This window comes from Juglans microcarpa x Juglans regia, chromosome 4D (genome assembly GCF_004785595.1).
Source record: "Juglans microcarpa x Juglans regia isolate MS1-56 chromosome 4D, Jm3101_v1.0, whole genome shotgun sequence".
In the NCBI taxonomy this organism is placed as follows: domain Eukaryota; kingdom Viridiplantae; phylum Streptophyta; class Magnoliopsida; order Fagales; family Juglandaceae; genus Juglans; species Juglans microcarpa x Juglans regia.
The window spans coordinates 7762501-7784902 of NC_054600.1; the positions used below are offsets into that span (position 1 = coordinate 7762501).

Below are 22402 nucleotides of genomic sequence, written 5' to 3' on the forward strand. Positions count from 1 at the left end.
AATGTATTTCTGCGCTAATTCATATTTACTGTGAATTTATTGGTTGTGCCGGACTGAGTCCGAGGAGTAAGGGGATCGGTTGGATTGGATGATGGAGTTGTTTATGTGAGATTGGTTTATGCTAGGAAATTTGTTGGCTGTTTCGAGTTTAAATATTGGTGTTTTGAGTTTGACGTCGATCATGGTGAACATTGATGATTTTTAGGAAGTGATGATATATTTTTGGATTATTGGTTTGATGTATTGGAAATGTTTAGAAGGGTTTGTTGGGGCCTTTTTAACATCTAGAAGTGTTGAGATATTTTTTCCTGTTGTGGAGTGTGAACGGAGAGAGAGTAGTGTGTAGTGTCGTCCTGATTAAATTGTTAGTAATTGTTTGGGACTGCGAACTGTAGGAATAAGTGTGAGTTACTGGAATTTGAGTTGGCATTGGTTTTGATGCTTGTATTGGACAATATTGAGATTGGTATAGAATATTTTGGGTCGAAGTGTGGGCTGTCCGGATTATTATTTGACTGATTGAATTTGATTAAACTTACTGAATTATGGTCTAGAAATTGGGTATTAAGTTGTCTAAGACCAATTTTGTGTTGTTGGACTTTAATATTTAGTTTATATTATTTTTTATGAATAGGTGACGAGACGGATAGAGACCGTATTCAAGTCATAGATAATGCGCTGCAGGAGTCAGGTAAGCGGGGTTCCTATGCTAGGCCTTACACGAATTATTTGAGACTGAGGTTGATTTTCTGAAAACTTTGCATATTTTTGTGGTGAAATGAGAACTTTGGAAAAACAAAACCAACCTCGGTCGTTTATTTGCATACTCATGAAATTTGTACAAACAAGAGAAAAATATGTTCTGACATGCATTGTGTAGACATGAGCTAAATTCTGTCATGTGATTTCTGAAATCTGAAAAATGAGCGATATTGAGTATATGAAAAGTTGTGCATTTATTTGAAAAGATGTGCTGGCTTTTGTGTTCAGTGTGTGTAAACTATCTGATTCTGTTTTGATACTTTGAATTATTTTGATATAACATCTGAAAACCTTTGGCATGGTGTACTGGTTTTCGTATCTGACTCTGTCTCTGCTCTGCTCTGCTCTGCTCTGTTATGCTCTGCTCTGTTTGGGTTGGTACCAACTTCTCTGTCTTTGAGTGCACCCACTTTGGAAACAAAGTGGTTTTATTGTGGTCTTTCCTGTGTGCACACTCGGGGCTCCGAGAAGAATAAAGGAAAGATTTCACCTCTGTCTCTGCCTGGTTTGGCCACCGGGGTTAGCACAACCCTACCACGGCGGTGAAACATGGTCTCTACTTTGTTTGATGCTCTGTTTGGATCTGATGATGATACTCAGTTTATGTTATGCCAAAGTATTATGGGTTTTACTTGTCTTAAAACCATCGCTCTGTTACTTTTGAAAGTATGTTCTGTTCTGCATGATAACTCTGGAAAATATTTTGTTCTGCATGCTATACTTTGTAAATGCTCATGTTTGCACGCTAGCATATGACTTTTGCTTACTGAGTTGTTGATAACTCACCCCCTATCTTCATAATATTTTTTTCAGATGATGTGGAAAGTCCAACTGAGGACCTGGATTAGATTGGTGAGCACGTTTAAGCTGGGAGAGGATGTTAGAAGAAGGAATTCTGATGTCCTTTAGTTTTAATGTCTTTTAGATTTAATTTTATCTTGGGCTTGGGCTTAGTAAGACTTTTTGAAGTTATTAGTTTGGTTTGTTATGACTACCGGGAGATTTTGGACTCCTTAGCTTATTTTGCTGCAGTAATAACTTTGTAGAGTTTCAATGTGGTTATTTAGAGTACTTGAGATTGAGTTTTGCTAATAAAGTTTTGGAGTTTTATTTTAGTTGTGTTGGAAAACATGTTCTTAAGTGACAGGTAGTAATTCTCCAGGCCAGCTGGGTTTGGGGCGTTACAGAAGTTGTGTGCGACGCTATGTGTAACGTATGTTGAGGGAAGACGAAAAAAAATCAGTAGGGTTTCTTCTAAAGACTAAGGGTCTGGGTGTAATGCCCGTCCTTGTGGTGGGACTTTTTGTAAAATATTTTTATAAAGGATGACGGGAATTACCATCCGATTTAAAACATTTTACTTGCATACCCAGGGTGCAAGACTTTACGTTTATATCATAAAATGTGCTTTTAGAATAAAAGAGGTTTACAGCAGAAAACATTAATCTTACAAAAAAAAGGTCCCTTGTACTATTAAAACTCATGCCTAGACTTTCGTGCTCTTCCCTAGAGCCGTGTCCGTCCTTTTGCTGAGTTCTTGTGAGGGGGAGGGACATGCAAAAAAACTAAAATGAGTCGATGACTCGTAAGTATTACTTCATACGGTTAAAATATAACAACATAGGTTTTCATTCATGCATTCATCATTCATACATACAATACGTACATGCATGCGTGCATATGTGGGTTCGTTGAAAACTTCATTGGACGGGATTTTCTTTTGAAAATGGACTTTCCTTTTGTAAAAACGTGTCCCCCGTCAGTGCCTTCATTTCTGCAAGAATGCGGTATATTCTTGCACACGTGCGTTCATTCGAAAATATCATTGGACGGGGTTTTCCTTTGAAAATGGGCTTTCTCTTCTTACAACGTTTCTCCCGTCAATGCCTTCATTTCTTAAAAGTTCGTGCATTCGTGCGTTCATGCGTTCATACATTCTTTCTTATCACTTTCATAGGCCAGTACACACTGTTACGTTCTGTGTGTTGGGGTTAGCGATCTTCCTTTAAACCCGGACTCCGCCTGTGGCCACGGGTTGGGAATCCCTTTCATAGGGGGCAACACTGGGTGCACTACCAGTACTACTTACCCGGCATTGCAATCTGCTCATTTATTGGTACCATTTTCATTCATTCATGTGGCCGTTACATGTCTTCATGCATTTCATGCTTTCATTCATTCATGACTTTTCATTCGTTCATGCCAGCTCTAACGAGCTGGAGATTTCATTCAGTTCTTTCTTTTCATTTAAGATTCAGTTCATGAGAAAACATTTCTTTCATGAGAAAACATCGTTAACAGTTCGTTCGTAGAAAACTTCATTTTAAAACATACATGAGCTTAGACGTTGGCTTTCGTGGCATCCATAAACGTCACCTTAAACGTCGTCTTTCACGGCATCCACGAGCATCACCTCATGGCGCGTGTGAAAGCCTTGGTTCGTAGGATCCATAAAAGCGTCTGTCTTCACGCCTTCCGTGCAGTTCGTGGATTTTCTTAGAAAATACATGCAATAGATACATCATATAGTCATCCATTCACATGCGTACAATTAATACTTTCGTTGCGTAAAAAGGGGCAGCCAAGGAGGGTCGTACATACTTATACCATTGAACAATTAGCATTTTCTTTCGTAAAACGTCTTTCATGTCTTTTTGTAGGCATCGTGAGGAAAATCGTTTCTTTTCGTTTCTTTATATATTTTAGAAAGACTCTAGAAGAGTATGAACGTAATACTTACCTGGACTCCATGCTACTTGCATATCATGCAGTCCATTCATGTGTGTGTCAGATGGCAACCTACATGCATACACATAATCTTAATGTCATTCTCTATCTAATGTATAATCAACTTAAACTATAAATAGAACTACGTTTTACTTAGAACACTCTCCTTCTATCTCGTGCTCTTACGAGGCTTTAACTATTTTAAACCCTTCGGGGACCACTACGGTCACCACATCTTCTAACTCAAGGTCTTGCCTCAAGTGCTCATCCACTAAAGTGAACTCATGATTCACCTTAGGATTAAGACACTAAGACCTTAGTCTTACCCTTCTTACTAATCACATTCGACGCATAATTTCGACCAATGGAATCACGCATCTCAATCCTAACAATACACCTGTCACTACCTCCATGCACCTTAGCTTACACTAAATCCTCATTCCTATCCATACAAGCTACACGGCTCTAAGCCAACTCTGAGGTTTAAGCACTGTGTAACAGTGTTCAGGACAGATTACCCATTACATATGATGAATCAGTCCGGCATATGTGTCTAACCAGATAACACATGTACCTTACCCCTTTATCACCTAAGATCAACATATGACACGTTGATCACCTGCTCGTAGGGACAAAGGTCATACTCCGATACCAACCTTCTCTTAACCAGGCTAGCATAACTTTTCATGCTACTCGTCTCTTATGACAGTTCATCCTAATACTTAATATGACAAGGCTCCATTCACCATTACGCCTTATGTCACGTCATATAGCTCGAGACTACACCCGAGCTATACCATGACCTTGTCATGTCACTTGACATCCCGCTATATCATTCTTACATCAATTCCTTAACTCATCACAAGTACGATTCCTCACGTACTCCTGTGACATCGTGACATCTCGTCACGTTCCTACTATACTATTTCTACAATAACTCCTCACCCATCATAAGCATAATTGTCAGTAACCACGTCACGTGCCCAGTCATGCTTCTGCTGCATACTCTTACACTTGTTCTGCTACTTCATGCATACTCTTAGCCATAAGTCCATCATGATGACACTTGTCACTTTAGACTACAGGCTGCACCATAACTGCTTCGGGACATTGTTCCACAATTCTCAACACTATTCACCATGTTCTACGCCCATCAATCACACAACCATCCTTATCCCTGCGACACGCCATACGAAGTGTCGCTGCCTCGTGGAGTACACTCCACGTATACTCCATTTTCACATGCTACAACCTATCATTATTATGGCATACCCACTATACGGTGCATTACTCTACCATATGGAGTACACTCTATGTGTACGCCTTTCATACACTTTACGCCATTTCACCACTATGGCATACCTACCATATGGTACATTACTCCATCACATAAAGTACACTCCACGCGTACTCTCTTCACACATGTTACGCCACATCATTATTATGGCATACCCGCCATATGGTGCATCACTCCACCACATAGAGTACACTCCACATGTACTCTCTTCACACACGTTATGCCACACATATTACACTCCACGTGTACTCTTTTCACATTCCATATTACGCCAGGAGGGTATATTTTACATATACTCTCCTTATTCCACACTACGTCACATCACCATTATGACATGCCTACCATATGGTGCGTCACCCCACCACATGAAGTACACTTCCATTCACACACTATGCCACATCACCATTATGGTATATCCGCCATATGGTGCATCTTTCCACCACATATGGTACACTTCTCGTGTATTCTCTTCATACACACTACGATTCATCACCATTATAGCATACTCGCCATATGGTGCATTACTCCACCATATAGAGTACACTCCACGTGTACTCTCTTCACACATGTCACGCCACATTACCATGATAGCATACCCGCCATATGGTGTGTCACTCCACCACATGGAGTACACTTCACGTGTACTCTATTCACACACCACGCCATACAGAGTACACTCTACGTGTACTCTTCCCATTCCACAATACGTCAGGAGAGTATATTCTACATATACTCTCCTTATCCCACACTATGCCACACACAGAGTACACTCAGCGTGTACTGTTCCCACTCCACATGCCACATCACCAATACAACACATATTCCGCAACCACACTACACCGCACAGTCCACAACAATGCACAACACATTTCCCAACTACGCTCCACACTTCACAGCGCACTACACAGATAAGCCCAACACTTCGCTACACAGGATGCCCAACACTTCACTACATGAAATATCACAATACTACAAACTCCACAATACTAACAGCACAGTCCACAATCTAATCAATTAATCAACATCTAACATAAATAATCAAGGGATTGAGAGTTATACTATCGACGGGATAACCCGTGCGTTGCTCACTGATCGTCACGGTTGATAATGATGGAAGGGTCGTACGTGGCGGCTAACCCACGTACGGTGACTGTTTAAGCGTTTGGATAGCTAAGTGTGGTCTTGGAATGGCTCGTGAAGGCCTTATGATGGTGGTAAGGAGCGTAATACGGCGGATCTAGCTGTGTATAGTGGCGGTCAGTCATGCGCAATGACTGTCCATCACGTGCAGTGGTTACCCACCACATAAAGTGGTGGTTTGGGACCTTAGGTTCAGCTAAGGGAGGTGCAGTGGAACTCGTGGCAGCGTTGAGGTGGTGCTATGGTGATTCACGGTGGCGGATCTGGCCGCACGGTGGAGGAGAAGTAGTGGGAGAGTGAGAAAGAGTATGCGTGCTTAGGTGGCAGATTGGGGCCGTGGGTGGTTGGGTTGGCTCGGTAGTGGCCTGAGGAGGCTCAAGGTGGCAGTTACACGCCGTGGGTGGCGGTTTACAGTGGTGGAAGGTGTGCAATCCGTGCGTTGGATGAGGGGAAAGCCCATGCGTGGAGGAGGGGCTACGGGTCGTGGGTCGCGTGGAGGAGGAAGGGGGAGGCTAAGAGGTGCCTGTGGTGGTGTCCGGTGGCCAAGGTGACCGCGTACGGCGGCGCTAGGAGCATCAGTGGCCTTGAAGCCGTGCGAAACTCATAAATGGGCTTCGTGCTTGTGCTCAACGGAGGAGGAAAGAGAGGTTGAGCTTGCTAGAAGATGATGGCCGGTGGAAGGAGAAGCTGCCATGGGAGTGGTGGCGCCGTTGGGCGGCGCACGGCGGTGTAATGGGCATCATGCCCATTCGGCTTTGCACTTCCGGAAGGGAGAAAGGGAGAGCTTGAGAGAGAGGGGCTGGGCTGGTTGGGCTCACCGGAGTGAGGTGGAGCCGGTGGAAGGGGCAGTGAGGCCTGGCGGCGCACGGCGGCGCCGGGCTGAGCTATGGAAGACGCGGCTTGGAGAAGCAGCGTGCGACGTACGCTGGGGAGAGGGAGGAGAGAGAGAGAGCTGGGGAAAAGTGAGGGAGAAAGAGAGGGGTCTGGGTATTTAATCCAATCCCTTCGTCTGGGGATCTTTAAAACGATCTAACGTTTAGATATTAAAACACTAATTTGAAAATGCGTAAACATTAACTTAATTAAAAGCACTTAGAGGAATTAAGGTAGAATATTAGTTAAACTAACTTTAATTTATAAAATAATATTCTTCATCATTAATAAATGATGAAGTCTTATTTAATATATTTGAAAGGATAAAACCATTTAATTAATTAAAACTTTCAACATAATTTAAATCCTATAATATTTTAAATAACTGAAATCATTTTAATAATAATATTAAAATGATTTCTGACAATTATAATATTTTTGGAGCTCTTTAAGAATATTATAATTGTCGTATTTAAAATTAAACTTAGTTCAATAACACTGAAAATACTCCTTATAAATATTTTCAGTGCATTTAAAATATTGGGCGTGCCTTAGAAGTCACATAATATCTTTTAAAACATGCCATCATGGTTTGGTACTCATGACGAGGCTCGCAGTTGTTAGATGGAAGGGACAGACAGATCACATAATCTCTGCCACCAGGATTTGCTTACGTCATAAAGAGGGAACGTACATCAGAAAGAGAGAAGCATACGTAAGAAGGAAAGAGCAGGATATTACACTGAGCCTGGGCCTTGGCCCAACGTGAGAGAAAGTTAACGGGCCACTGTTGTGGTCCAGCCCGGAAAAGAATTTAAAAAAAAAAAACCCAAAATGGAAATCGGGCCCGTAGGCTCGAACCAGGGTTGTGTTAACTGGCCTCACTAATGAATCGGGTTTCGGCCTGGGTTACTGGACCGGTCCTGCCCATACCCGGACCGGTCAGATTATATTATATTATAATAATAATATTTTAATAATATTTATTTATTAAAAAAATCTGATATTTTATTTTATATGCATGTTATTATTGTTAAATACTTTTTTATTAAATTCTCTATACATGTTATTATTGGTATATACATGTATTAAATTAAATTTTATGCATGTTATTATTGTTAAAGACATGTATTAAATTTTATTAAAATTTTCTATACATGTTATTATTGGTATATACATGTTAATATTGGTATATACATGTATTAAATTAAATTTTATGCATGTTATTATTGTTAAATGCATGTATTAAATTTTTGTCATATTCAAGTTATTATTGTTAAATATATGTATTAAATCTTATGTACATGTTATTATTAAATACATGTATGAATTGTTTATTTTGGCTCTCATTATCATGCCATGTATATTTGTTTATCTAATATGGGGCAAATGAATTACATCAAAATTAAAGAAAAGATTGGTTGCCCAAAGGTATAAGATTTTATTAATTTTGGTGAAAAATCATTAAACTCCATAGTAAGGTGGATAAAGTTAGAGTGAACAATTTGTGTGTCAAAATCTATTCCCAAAGGAAGGTCTTGATGACACTACTAATTCATCCATTAAAGTAAAAGTTAGGGTGAACAATTTGTATGCCAGAGTTTACTCTCAAAGGAGAATTCTGGTGATACAGCTAGTTCATCAACATAATTTAAGATTGGAGCGAACACTTTGTATACCAGAGTTTACTCCCAAAGGAGAATTCTGGTATTACAACTAGTTCATTCATATAATTTAAAGTTGGAGGAAACATTTTGTATGTCAGAGTTTACTCCCAAATGAAAATTCTGATGATAAAACTAGTTCATCCACTAAATTTAATATTGGTGAGAATACTTTGTATATCAAGATCTACTCTCAAATGAGGGTCTTGATGACACTATTAGTTCATCCATAATTGATTTAATTCTAATTATTATTTTTGAGTGTCGAACACAAAACATTAATGTGATTAAAATGTTTTTCTTGTAGTAAGTATACAAATATCTTTACAAGGTTTTCTATATGGAATTGACTCTAGTATAGAGAAACATAAGTATGTTATATTTACACTAAGAGTTGTAGACCCTTGTTTATCCATTTTATGTCTTTACATCAATTATTATTGAGAATAGTGATAAAAGTCAGAAAAGTACAACATTTTAAGAATATTGGATTAATTACTAGATATCAAATTATAGGAATTTCTTAGTTTTATACATAATGGTTTACTTCAGAGGCATTATTATTTCATTAAAGTAATGAGATATGAAAAAGCATGATTGTTAGTTAGATACAAATTTATTTTGCTAATTTATATGAAAAGTCATTTGTATCTTTTGGGAAATGATGGTGATAAAAATATAAAAATTCCATCAATTGAAGTTTGAAAAAAATAATGACATGTGAAAGTTTAGGAACCGTAAGCATGAGACATGATTCGAAGGGAAGAGTAAATTTTTTTTTCTATATAAGTTTCGAATCAGATCTTATACATATTTATACATTCTTTTTAGATTAAATTTAAGTGCAAATTTTCATATGTATTTTGTCTGTATATGTTTCAAATCAAATTCTATAAATGTTGATACTTATTTTAGTAGTTGAAATTGAGCACAAATATTCAAATTTTTAAATTGCTTCAAAATGTCATTTATTATTCCAATTTTTGTTCGAAAAAAATTTGTATTTATCATGTCTTCATATTAGTGCTTTTGTTAAAAATTTTTCATTTTCACACGTGAAGCATGTATTAGAACCAAATGAAAAATGATTTATGAATATTTTTTTTTTACAATTTATGGCATAAAATTTGAAATATAATTTGTGACATAAAAGTTTGGAACATATCTCCAAGAAAAATTGTAGAGATTGGTAAATAAAATATTTTTTGCATTTAGATTTTCTAATCTCAGGATGTGTATTGATTTATATAAAAAGAAAACAAATCAAACATATCAAGAAAAAATAGTATAAGGAATAGAGAGTTTCTTGAGACAATGCATATAGGCGCATGAAAATCTTTTCTTTATAATGTTTGATAGATATAAGTATTTCATTACTTTTATAGATGATTTTCATGGTATAGATGTATCTATTTGCTATATGAGAAGTCTCAAGCCATTAATAATTCTTGAGGCACTTCTCATGAGGAGGAAATGCAACTAAGTAGAAATGTGAAAATCATCTAATTGAATTGAAGTAGTGAGTGCCAAGAAAGTATTATGAATCAGGTCATACCTCTGACTTATTTTGTTAACTTCTTAGGAAGATGTGTATTAAAATTATTAAATACAATGATATATATTTTAAATTGTGTTTCCAGTAAATATTCTTAAAGACTTTTGAATTGTGAAACTTGATTTAAGACTTATACATGTATGAATAGTCAATCTAAAGTAAGATTTTACAAATCCAAATGAAAGAAAGTTGGATCATATAATACTTAATAGGTACATTATTGATTACTCATGGAGATCCAAATTATTTAGGTTGTATTGTCTCTATTCATAATTTGAATTTTGAAAAAATTAAAATATCAGATTCATTTTGGTTGGCAAAATCAGTGGGAATATAGAAATTAGATATGTGATTGTTGTGAAGTGCATTATTATACTTTGAAAATGCTTATAGTTCATTTTATGATTATCTTAATGATAATATGGAACAACAAGCAAATGATCATCTACCTCATCAGAGAAACACCACTAAAGAATTTGCCATGGAGACATCAAAACAGGTAACCTCATATGATCTTCTTGATTTGTTTTTGGTTAGGTTGCGTGGTGTATTTTTAAATTTTAAATTTGACATAGAAATAAATGAAAGTTCGTATATGTTTTCATAAATTATAGAAATAAGTGATTTTATAAGAGATCGATGCATAAAAAAGTGATTGAAATCCATGAATTAATGTAAAATCTGTAATTCCATCTAATTGCCTAAAATGTATAAAAAAATCGAATGTAAATGGGTGTTGAAGACAAAAACCTAACTTTAAAGGCAATGTTGAACGATATAGAGTCAGACTTATAATTAAAAATTTCACTCAGAAATGAGCATTGATTTAAAAGAGATTTCTAATAAACCTGAAAGAACTCATTAAGAATCACTATGACATTAGTAGCTCATTATGGTCTAGAGTTACATTAAAAAGATGTGAAAATAATTGTAGAATGCAAGTCTGAAATTTACAAGAAACAAATAAAATAATTACTTAGAAAGGTAACAGATTTTTGAAAAATTGGTATTTGAAATTTGATGATACCAATATTGTTTTAAAATTAAGAAAAATATTGTTAATGTATATACCCGTAAGTAAATTACGAATGAGACATCCTTCATAATTGGGATTAAATCTTAATACCAAGACGATGAGTGTTAAGATTGTCTCAGTATAGTTGCATAGAGTTTTGAGAGATTTTACACGAATAATTGTTGTTCAATAGATGCTTTAAAAATAAAATGTGACGTGGTTAGTATTTTACAGTGTTCTCGAAATGATTAAGTTGTTAAAAAAATTTTGTATATGATTGTTATAATAAATTTAATGATTGCATAAATCTGTATAAGGTTGAATGTCAGTTTTTTAGTTGACATTCTTGGTTGTTGCCAAACTAACCCAAGGATGTTTGACTCAAAAGCTATGAAAAGAGTGTAATGTTATTTGTAAAAAATTAAAGACTATATTGTTGCTTTAAGAAGAACTAATACTCGTAAGGTAACTAGATATTCAGACAATTTTTTGTGGGATTACTCTAATGATAAAAAATACAGTTATGGTTATGTATTTTTCTATCTAGTAGAGTTATTTTATGAAAAAATGTGAGGCAAATATCTTACTGCTTCATATACAATAGAGATTGAATTTGTGGTATGCTTTGAGGCCACAATGTATGGTATCTAACTAAGGAAATATATTTTAGGATTTGGAATTGTTGATTTATAGGCAAGCCGCTAAGAAAGTATTGTAAGAATTTCTCAGAATATTTTTCTCAGAATGATAAGTATTTAATGAAAATTTAAATACATTAAGTGTTATAGAGAAAGTACAGAAACAAATATGTTCATAATAATATTATATTAATGATTATACCTTAAGGGGCATGTTGAAAAGATGGGTCATATGCTTATACCTATGATGTGAACATGTTAAGGAGATAATTGATATGCTGAGTATTTTGTTACTGGAAATTGAAAGATATTTATTATGGTTGTTTTTGTTTTCTTGGCTTTCCACTTTATATGTACATTGAATGGTATAGATAAATGATGACAAGATAATGTCTACGATAGACATGAATTGGAACCCAAGGTATTACAGTAGTAGCCTTAATTATCCCAATTAAAGATCGTGTTAAATTAAGTTATTGGTGTTGTGGTACATAGAAGAGAATTTGTTGATCATATAACAGAGGATCACCATGACTTGTATTGGTAACTGGTTTGACATTGATATTACGGAACTCATTAAATATATTTTGAGATATGAAAGTTTTAGGAAATGAATTTGCGTAGTATGATTAATTTCCTATGATAAACTCATGAACGGAAAATATTATTTTATGGGCGTATGAACTAAGTGGGAGAATGTAAGAGTTTTATTTAAACTCAATGTCCCACACACTCATCTTGATAGAGTTTGAAATAGTTCAAAACTTATCAGTTAATATATGAGTTATAATGGGATAAGAAAATTCTTAAGAGATAAGATTAACTCTATATCCTTAATCTTAGTCAAACACAAAATCTTAGATTTCTTGATGATCAGAAGTCTATAAATAACACTGAGGGGTTAAAGAGTTCTCACCTACAATATCAGAGTGTCTCTAGCCATCGGGAGATACTTGTGAGGCTAAGTTGCTAGGGTGATCCTTCTCTCATAGTCAGATTAAATTCTTCATCAAACAGATGGAGAAAGGTACATGTGTAATTATCATTGTTTTATTATTGTGGATCATAGAAAATCAAAAATTCAATTATTAATATTCATGTCAAAATATTTAACAATCAAAACTAATTTTAAATGTATCATTTAAATAATGTTGAATATAATCAAGATTAAGTTCATCAAAAATAATTTTTGCAGGCGGAACTTCATTGGCTAATCTTTGCATATGGGCCAATATTTTTCATGCCATGTATGTATATTCATCAAATTAATACACTGCATTACCCCCACCAAGTTTGAGTGCATAGGCTAATCTGTTAGAACTTAATTAGGCTTTTGATTCCAAATATGAATCATTATTGCTGATGCAAAAGTGCTGTACGTACGTGAAAAATTGGGCAGTCGTACGCGCGTACTCACGATTGATGAGATCCTATTGGGTTATTTTGACATTAACAGCAACAGCATCTTAGGAGGGAGCTAGGTGGGATACTGTGGATTGTTGAAAATGATGCTTAGTAATAAAGAATGGTCTTCGTCATTATATCACTAGCTTCGTGCCAATGGGGTGAATGGTGGGTTGTTCAGCTGTTGATCAATTATCACGAAAATAACTTTGGGACATGTCATGATGATATGATCGATCCTGCGCATGTAGAATTTCTTGTCATTATTAACCTTTATCTTGAACATATGTAAGACCTCTCCAATTACGTACTTAGTTTAATTTCGACGATTCGATTATTGTAAAGATCATGATCACGTACGTAGATTCTGTAGTATTATTTAATGTTTTTAGATGGTATGAATCTCACGCGAGCATTTTAATGAAATATCTCTCTCTTTTTATATTAGGTCAAATTAAAAAGATATGATCTGCTAATTGAGTTTTCGAAACCATGAATGCTACAGCGCACGCTTGTACAGGGCACGACCCACCAAAGAACGCACGTATAAATGTTGAGGAAAGTTTGAGATTTACGAAAAAGTAATGAGTTGAGATAATATAATAAATTTTGTGGAGTTTATTTAATATGAATTTAGATATATTTATATGTTAAAATTAGTTCAGATATATTTATAAAAATTTAAAAAATGTTATAAATCTTGCATGTAAAGAAATGTTGAATTGAAAAAAGGTTGTAAGTCTCACATGTGAAGAGATTTTGAATTGAGATGAATTTAATGATTTGAGAGTTAAGTGTTTAAATATTAGATTCATCTTAAAATTAAATTGAATTAAATTGATTTAAGTAGAATTCAACAACCAAACGGTACCGTAATGTTATCTCGTCCAGCGTAACCAAAACGAGCTGGAAGACAAACCGGAGATGAGCTTTTTCTCTCTTTCAAAACTGCGTGCGATGAGCGATCCCAGCTAGCGTTTACATTTCAGATAAGTGCTGCAGCCCACAGTATTGGAAGTACTTCTAAATATATTTTTAATATTTTTTTAAAAGCATATATCATAACATGAAAAGTGGAAGAATAATTGAAGTGTCATGAGCGATGTTTTGAACACGGAATCAGTGACTGTTTCGAGATATTGAAATTAGATATTTTGATATCCATACTGTTTCAGAGTAATATAAATTATATATATATAAATTATATTTTAAAATAATAATTTATTATACAAATAAAGAGAAATAATATTTATTGTTATAAAGTGTACCACATATTCTTTTTAAAAAAAATAAGTAAATACGAGAATATTTATATAAAAAATTAATTTTTTAATAACAGACCTTACTATTTTTAAAAAAAAAAACGTAATACTTAAACAATATATGAATGTATCTAATATTAATCTCCATTTATTAATGCGTCAAGTTCAAGAGTCCCTTTCTGAAGCTGAAAACAAAAAGGGGCCATGTTGAGTGTTTCCAAGGCATGAAATAAGGAAAGAAATAATGGTCACTTGTGCATTAACAACGCCATCCATGTGAGCGCACCGAAATTGGCGATGTCCGTTTCTTGCCACCCATGTTCTCTCCTCCTCGACCATCACGTATGACACACCCCCCTCCAAGCTAGAAATGAACCTGAGAAGTTACAAATTAATTTTTAAATAAGGCTAGATTTAAGTTTAAGGTACGTAACTCTCGTGAAGTCTTTATAAGAAAGTGAGACTTATTATAATCAAAAGATTTATACATAATTTGCATAAATTATTTTTCTGTTGAGTAATTCTATATACAACCGTAAAATACGTAAATGCCGTGTAATTGTTTTAAAAAATAGTGAAGTTTATTATTAAAAAATTAATTTTTTTATGTAGGTCTTATGTTTTATTTAATTTTTTCAAAGAGATTACACGATAGTTATACAATTCATAGTTGTAAATATCTTTTCTCTTCATATAAATATTTTGAATGAAGTTAATCATAGTATAAAACTCACTTTATAAATTTATATCTTGTGTCTTATGTTGCGTTTGAATAGTAAAATATTCTGTGAATAGTAGTAAAAAACTATATAAAAAAGTAATAAATACTTGAAAATACTTGGCACTCAAACTAGGCCTTAAAGTTCAAACACGAAGAAGAGATATCTAACCTCATCTAATTAGTCGAAAATGTTCACAAAAGAAAGAAAATAGATATATCTAAAAAAATAAATAACTTTGAATAATAAATGAGACATAATTGAAAAGGTACTAATAAATTTTTCATTGAAGAAGCCCACAGAAAGCCCATGTTTAGTTTAGTGGGCTCAGTACCGGGAGCAGAATGAAAACCAATTCAAATATTAAACGGTAATGTGAGGCAGAGAATTCATTGCCAGGCTTCCCGCTAATAGAATTTAAGAGTCACGAATTAAAAAAAAAAAAACAAAATACTTAAAAAAATAAGGGACATCTATCAAAGATAGATGATGAGATCCATCATCATCATCATGTCACCTAACTCGTTGACTTTCTAATTAAATCGACTTCAACTCTAATAACAAGTAGCAACCCACCGGGAAAAAAATCAAATAAGAATAAAGAATTTTGAAAAAAAAAAAAAAAAACTATAAAGATCATCTATAATTGATATGCTACAATATTATGTGTAATATTTTATCACTTTTTTAATTAAGTAATTGGGATGTTAAGTATCCTTATAGGGATATGATAGATGGAGCAGGTACGTTTGAATTATAAACTCATCTTAACTCATCATTATAAATTTTTTAAATTTCAACATAAAATATAATAAATAATTTAACTTTTTTAAATCTCAAAATAATAATAATATTAAAAAATAATATTCTAATAATATTTTATCATCTTAACTCAACTCAGTTTAACATCCAAATGCATAACTGTCGAGCATGACGTATTCTTGAACTTTATTTTAGATCAGTGTGGTGTGTATGACTTTGTTCTATCTTTTAGTCGTCCGTTATCATGTAAATCTTTCGTGACTTTGTTTTTCCTCACTAGTCATATAAATTCATGCCCAACAATCATTATCCCACTATATTAAATTAGTAATAATTTTCTCTCTTACAAGTTACAAATCAATGTATTATAAATGATGAGGTATCAAACATGTAAATAAAAGGGAAACTTCTTCAAATTTGTTGCCAAAGATCCAAGTTGGAGAAGAGAAAATGTGGAGCATGACATCACATAGTGTCTTGGCTATTCCTTAACATGAAGATCCTATTGGATATGGGAAAAGTTGAAAATTTCTCTTCCACTCTTAGAGTTAGACATCTTTCGAAGATGCAGGAGGGTATGGGATCAGATATTGTGTTGTAATACATATATATATATATATATACATATATATATATATATATTAATTATAACACAATAAAAGCATGTTACCTTTTCTACTAGATGTGAGCAAGACACTCGGGTTGCGTTTAGGAAAGTGTGTACTTTAAACGTAGTGAGTCTAGTGCCATCCAATTCACAAAAAGCAGATTCATGCATGGCAGTTAAATCAAGTAGCTAATGTGTTACCCATGTTTGGGACCACTCACCCCATTTGGCATGCAATGAATCATGGATATTATATGGTCTCACTGACGCCCACAATTATAACTCTAATTAATGTTTGTCCTCGTTTGCAGTAATAATAAATAAAGAAAAAAAAAAAAAAGAATCCTGAGTGTTTGGCATATATGCAGAACTTCTTAAAGAGATTGGGTGCTTCGAGCAATTGAATTTCGAGTTTGCATCTTTGAAATGTAAGCTCGTGCCGCGCAAGCGTACCTTAGGAATATTGCGTCTGCTATCCAAGCTTTATATAAGAGAAGAAGAATGAAAAAGAAAGAAAATCTAAAAATGTGTTTCACAATTCGTTTCAGGCTAAAGGTTAAATCAAGCTGACTAATCAACCCACGAACATATTAATTTGTTAGGATTCTTTTACTTTTTGTTTTCCTAAGCAAGCATATTATAGATAACATAATGGTTACATGATACGGTAGTTAGTGGAGTGAGAAGCCCCAACATTCATCTCAAAACAACAAATACAACAAATCGGAAGGGGACACCGCTTGAAGCGGTTTTGATATAGACCGAAAATAGTCTGATTAAGTTGCGACTGAATGTCATAGCGAAGGGACCTGTGCTGCATTTTGCTGATCTGGATTGGTTGTCGAAGTCTTCTATTACCTCTTTCCAACAATCCTTAGTTAGGGGAAACAAAAACATAAGAGAGTTGCAAACTGGAGAAGTACCGGATTGCTGGATGAACACTGCCAACTATAGTGGTGGCACGTCGAAGACACGTGCCACACTAGGTGAGAATGAAAAATTCAGATCTAAGAGATCTGAAGTCACTGGCCCTGGAGAACACGCACATGGCGGTAGGAGACACCCCTCGGTGTGGAGGCGCGTGGATCTCACGCGTTCGCTGGGCCGTGCATGTGACTCACGCGCCACTTCAATTGACTTTCTGCTACTGCCGCTTTGAAGATCGGCGGCAGGGGAGGCCTTTGGTAAGGCGCGTGGCGGTCTTTAACTCCTGGAAAGTAAAAGATCGACATTCCTTGCTACGGATTGAAAACTTGAAAAAAAAAAAAAACAAACAAACAAACAACTACTGTAGTACCAGAGAGGAGGAGAAGAGAGGAAGGAGCAAAGGCCCCAACACTCCAACCCCCCACCCCCTAGGGGTTAGTTAAGCTATTGGATGCTTAGCTTAGGTTTTGGTGGGAAAGGAGGAAGGTTCTGGAGGGGGAAAAAAAAAACAAAAGGATCCTTAGTATACAACTAAGGGTCCTATCTCTTTTTAGGATTCGAATACTTTCGTGATTATTTTTTTCGAGAAATGCTTTAGGCATAAATAAATTTTACAAAAGTAAATCACATTAAATTATAAGTTATTTTTATTGTAAATTATATATAACGTATTATATTAAGTCATGTCAATTTGTGAGTTTATTTTTATAAGATCTTTTTGTATTTATAACTCTTCTCTTTTTCTTTTTTTTGAGAAATGTTATTGTTATTCTAGATTTTGTCATCTCTCCTCACATTTATAACGTTGGTATATTCTAAATGACTATCATTTAAATGGAATAATTATGAAGCCACTCAAGAAACAACTTTTCAATATGCAACCGACATGAGTAACGGTTGGGGAATTGGTTGACATGGTAATGCCACGTCAGCCAATATATTATTAGAAAAAAAAAATAGATAAGACAAATCTGATTCAATCTTTCCACAATCAGACCCACGATCACTGTCCCTCTCTTCTTTCTTCCTTTTTTTTTTTTTTTTTTTATTTATTTCTTCTCCAAACTTTGTCTTCGTTTTGTATCTTCCGCAGCTGGCATGTGTGAGTTTTTATTCCTTTTCCGTGTTGCATGTCAACCTTCCAAGTCTTGCATCCAGTCGAAAAGTCCCTACATTTAATTTTCCGCAGCAAGAATGGATGGTTTTTTGCATCAAGAATGGATGGTCCCACGCGCTGCTGCTTCTTTTCATTTTTTTTTTATGGTCAAAATCGAAATCAAGCCCCGCATCTTTCTCCTAAGGAATGCTTTTTTTTTTTTTTTTTCGATTCCCTCCAGCTTGCATTTGGCTTCCATCTCTTTTATTTTCCTTTCCTTCCGCACACACGCTAGAGGGAATTGAAATAAACAAAAAACAGAGCACTGATGGTGGTCGCCCAAGCCCTCTCTCATTGATGAGAGAGCGTCCGGGCACTGAGAGAGATGAGTGATGAGAGGGAGAGAGAAATAGAGAGAGAGAGAGACAGAGAGAGAGGACATGGCGTGAGGGAGAGAAATGAAGAAGATGACAATGGCTTACCATGAGGATGACGGACCTGAGGTGGCGACAGTTGACGATATCTGTGAGGTTTCTGATGTGGTTGGGCTCTCAGTGATGGTGGTTTACAGTGGCTCACGGTGGCTCAAAATTGGAGAACCCAGTGCTCTATTTTTTGGTGCAAAAATAGAGGCCTCTTGGACGTCCAATGTTGGCTTGGGCAACGATGGTGTAGGGCGCGGGTTGTGGAGGATCTTGACGTTGCACGGTGGAGGAGACTGTGACATGGTGATTGAAACCGTTGGACGTGCGTTGACGAATGACTGGTTCACGAGAATCGTGGGAGGAGGAGGTATGCTTTGAGGTGGCTTATGGTGGTGAGAGGGTGGTTCGCGGCTTGGCAGTTACGCTTTTTTGTAGAGGAAGAGGATGCATTCCTCCTTCGTTTGTGTCCCTGATTCTGCTTAAGAGTTGCTCAGACTTTACTTCGGGTTTCATCTCAGTTCCACTGACTCAGGGAAGACTGCTTTGTGATTTGGGTCTCTGTGATGCGTTTTCATTTTTTTTCCACGTAGGATGCGGTTACGCCGCGGTTCCCCTACGTAGTTGTATCCAGTTTTTTTCCTCAAGAAAGTATTGCGTTCTATGCGAATATGGGTGGCAAGATTTTTGATAAAAATTAATGTTGTTCATTTTTTTTTTTTGAATTCCTCGATTAATTATCTCTTTTTTTAGTCGTTGTAGTCGAGTTAAATGGTAGAGGTTGTCACTATCATATTTTTTAGGTCTCGTTTGGATTGAGAAACTATTTCAACTCATCTCATCATTATAACTTTATTAAATTTTTACACAAAATTTAATAAATAATTCAATATTTTCAAATTCTAATTCAACATTTATAAATTTTAAAGTAATAATAATATTAAAAAATAATATTCTAACAATATTTATTCAACTTTTAATTATTATCTAAAACCATCTCATTTCATTTCACTATCCAAACGGGAGCTTAATATCACTTTTTGATAGTATAATTTCCTTATTATTTATCATCTCTAAAACATTATCTTATTAAAGTATTAAGAATTCAATTTTAAAATTTTCTCATAAAGAGAATTGATCCGAATCCAATAATTTTATCTAATAATTATCCATTCCATTGTCTTCTGTCAAAGGAGTCATTGAGATTTGAGACATCAAGGCACACATATTTATTTAATAAAAGTTAGAGCCACCCATCTTTCAGTGGCCAAGAGCTGTTGATCTCACAATTTGAATAACCCCATTTGGACATTTTCGAAATTTTTTCCCTCCATGTTCTTGTCAATCCCATTTTAATTGTCTCATTATCTTCATGTATTTTCTAAATATAGATCTTAAAATAGTATTGAAACAGTTAAAAATATAATGTCATTTTATCTATTGTGGTTCTTCATCATCTTAATTAACTTAAGAAAAATGAGTAATGACCAAATTACCAATGATTTTTTTTTTTTTTTTTTTGCACTTGATTGACTGTAATTGACGCATCCGTTCATTCTATTTTTACAATTTTAAATATAATAATGTTTTAAATAAATAATATTTTTATAAAAAAAGAAATCGTGTGAATATCATTACTTGGTACCTTTTGCTTTAATGCATTTATGGTTTTTATTTCTTTCCGTGCATTTAGGGAAGGAGAAAGAAATAAATCCAAAATAGTTATTGGGACCCCAGCTTGTTTTTCTACATTATTGGTTTATGACTTATGAGAGCTTCCTAGAGAATTTCTGATACTCCAACTATGCATATTCAACAATAATACATTGGAAATTTCTCAAAGCCTCCGTAAGTCAACTCATCTCAACTCATCATTATAATTTTTTCAAATTTCAATACAAAATATAATAAACAATTCAACTTTTTCAAATCTCAAAATAATAATAATATTAAAAAAATAATATTCTAACAATATTTTATCATCTCAACTCAACTCACTTCAACATCCAAACACAACCTCATACTCTATTTTGAAAAATTTTATTCATCATCTTCACACATCACACGTTATACTTATTTTTATTTTTTTTCCTTATCAAATGTGTGGTATATGAATGACAAGCAGAATAATTCAATTAGATTAAGAAGAATAAAACTAATTTTTTTTTTTTTTAAAAAATGTAGTGTGTAGAGATAATGAATAACAAATCTTATTAAATAAATTATTTATGAGTAAAATATTATAATTAATATAAAATATATAATTCGTAGAAAACTCAAATTATTGATGATGATGAAGGGGATGAATAATTCTAGACTTATTATTTCTTATTGTATAATATTTAACTCGAAAAATATATGAAGCATTAATCGTGCCGGTGCTGATTATAATACAATATGTATTGTTTGAATTATTATTATTTTTATATTGGTTATTAAACTCATTTGAGTTCAATTCAGTTTAGTCTAATTTTAAATTAAGTCTAATATCTAAATATCCAACTTTCAAATTATTAAACTCATATCAACTTAAAATTTTTTTACACGTGGGACCTATAACTTTTTTCAATTCAACACTTTTTTACATGTGGAATCTATAAGTTTTTTCAATTTCTCATAAATACATATAAATTCATCTTAATATCTAAACACATTTAAACACATTTTAAGTGGAATCCATAAAACTCATTTTATCATTTCAACTCAATACTATTCATAAAGAATTAAACTCATCTCAATATCTAAACGTAGTCTAAAAAAATATATGTTAAAGATTGGTGGCAGCTTTGTAAATTCGTATTCCTTTTCCCTGATAACAGCAACATTTCGGTGATTCATTTTCGTTAGGAAAAATAATTTATATATTTATGCACTCTAATATTATGATTAATTGTATTTTTTTAATATAAAATAGTTATTTTGTCCAATCAGATCAATAAAAGGTATAAAAAATACATAAAAATAACTGTAGATAACAGAATTTATTATTTTTCAAAAAGCAGTATACAAAATTTATATATTTTAAAATTATATCCAACATTACTGTTAAATGTTGATAACTCTGCTTTCCATTTTTTTTTTTTTTGAAACAGTCTGCTTTCTAAAATTTAAAACTTAACGCACGGAAATGTCAACTGATTCAAAATATTAGAAAAAAATTCTAATAAAAAGTAAATAAATATCTTCAAAGACGTGAAGACGTGGACCAAAGTCAAACCAACGTCAGGTGCCGGAGCCCAGACAAATGAGGACGCCACACGTGAAAAAACGGGCCGGGGCGGCTGAAAAGGACCCGAGAGCCGGCTTTCACTATGCTTTAGCTAGCGGGTCTAATAATATATGGGTAAAAACAAACCACTCAAATATTGAAATCCCCAAAAACCCAAACAATGAAACATACCTATCTATTTGACTATCCTTCTCTTTCCTTTGCTCCTGTTTTTATTATCGACCTTTATCATCGATGATATTTTAAAAAAATAAATCAATCTCAAAATCGATTTACACATTCTGTGGCACAATGAGCTGCAAC

The 22402-nt window shown here is 34.2% G+C and overlaps 1 long non-coding RNA gene across 1 annotated transcript in view; it reads left to right on the forward strand.

Moving 5' to 3' along the window:
- Positions 1 to 20574, forward strand: part of LOC121261584 — a 21727-nt gene extending 1153 nt beyond the window's left edge. The window contains exons 2-3 of the long non-coding RNA XR_005939929.1: positions 15797 to 15803; positions 20564 to 20574. This is a non-coding gene — a long non-coding RNA (uncharacterized LOC121261584). The remainder of the gene's footprint in view (positions 1 to 15796; positions 15804 to 20563) is intronic.
- Positions 20575 to 22402: the final 1828 nt, after the last annotated feature.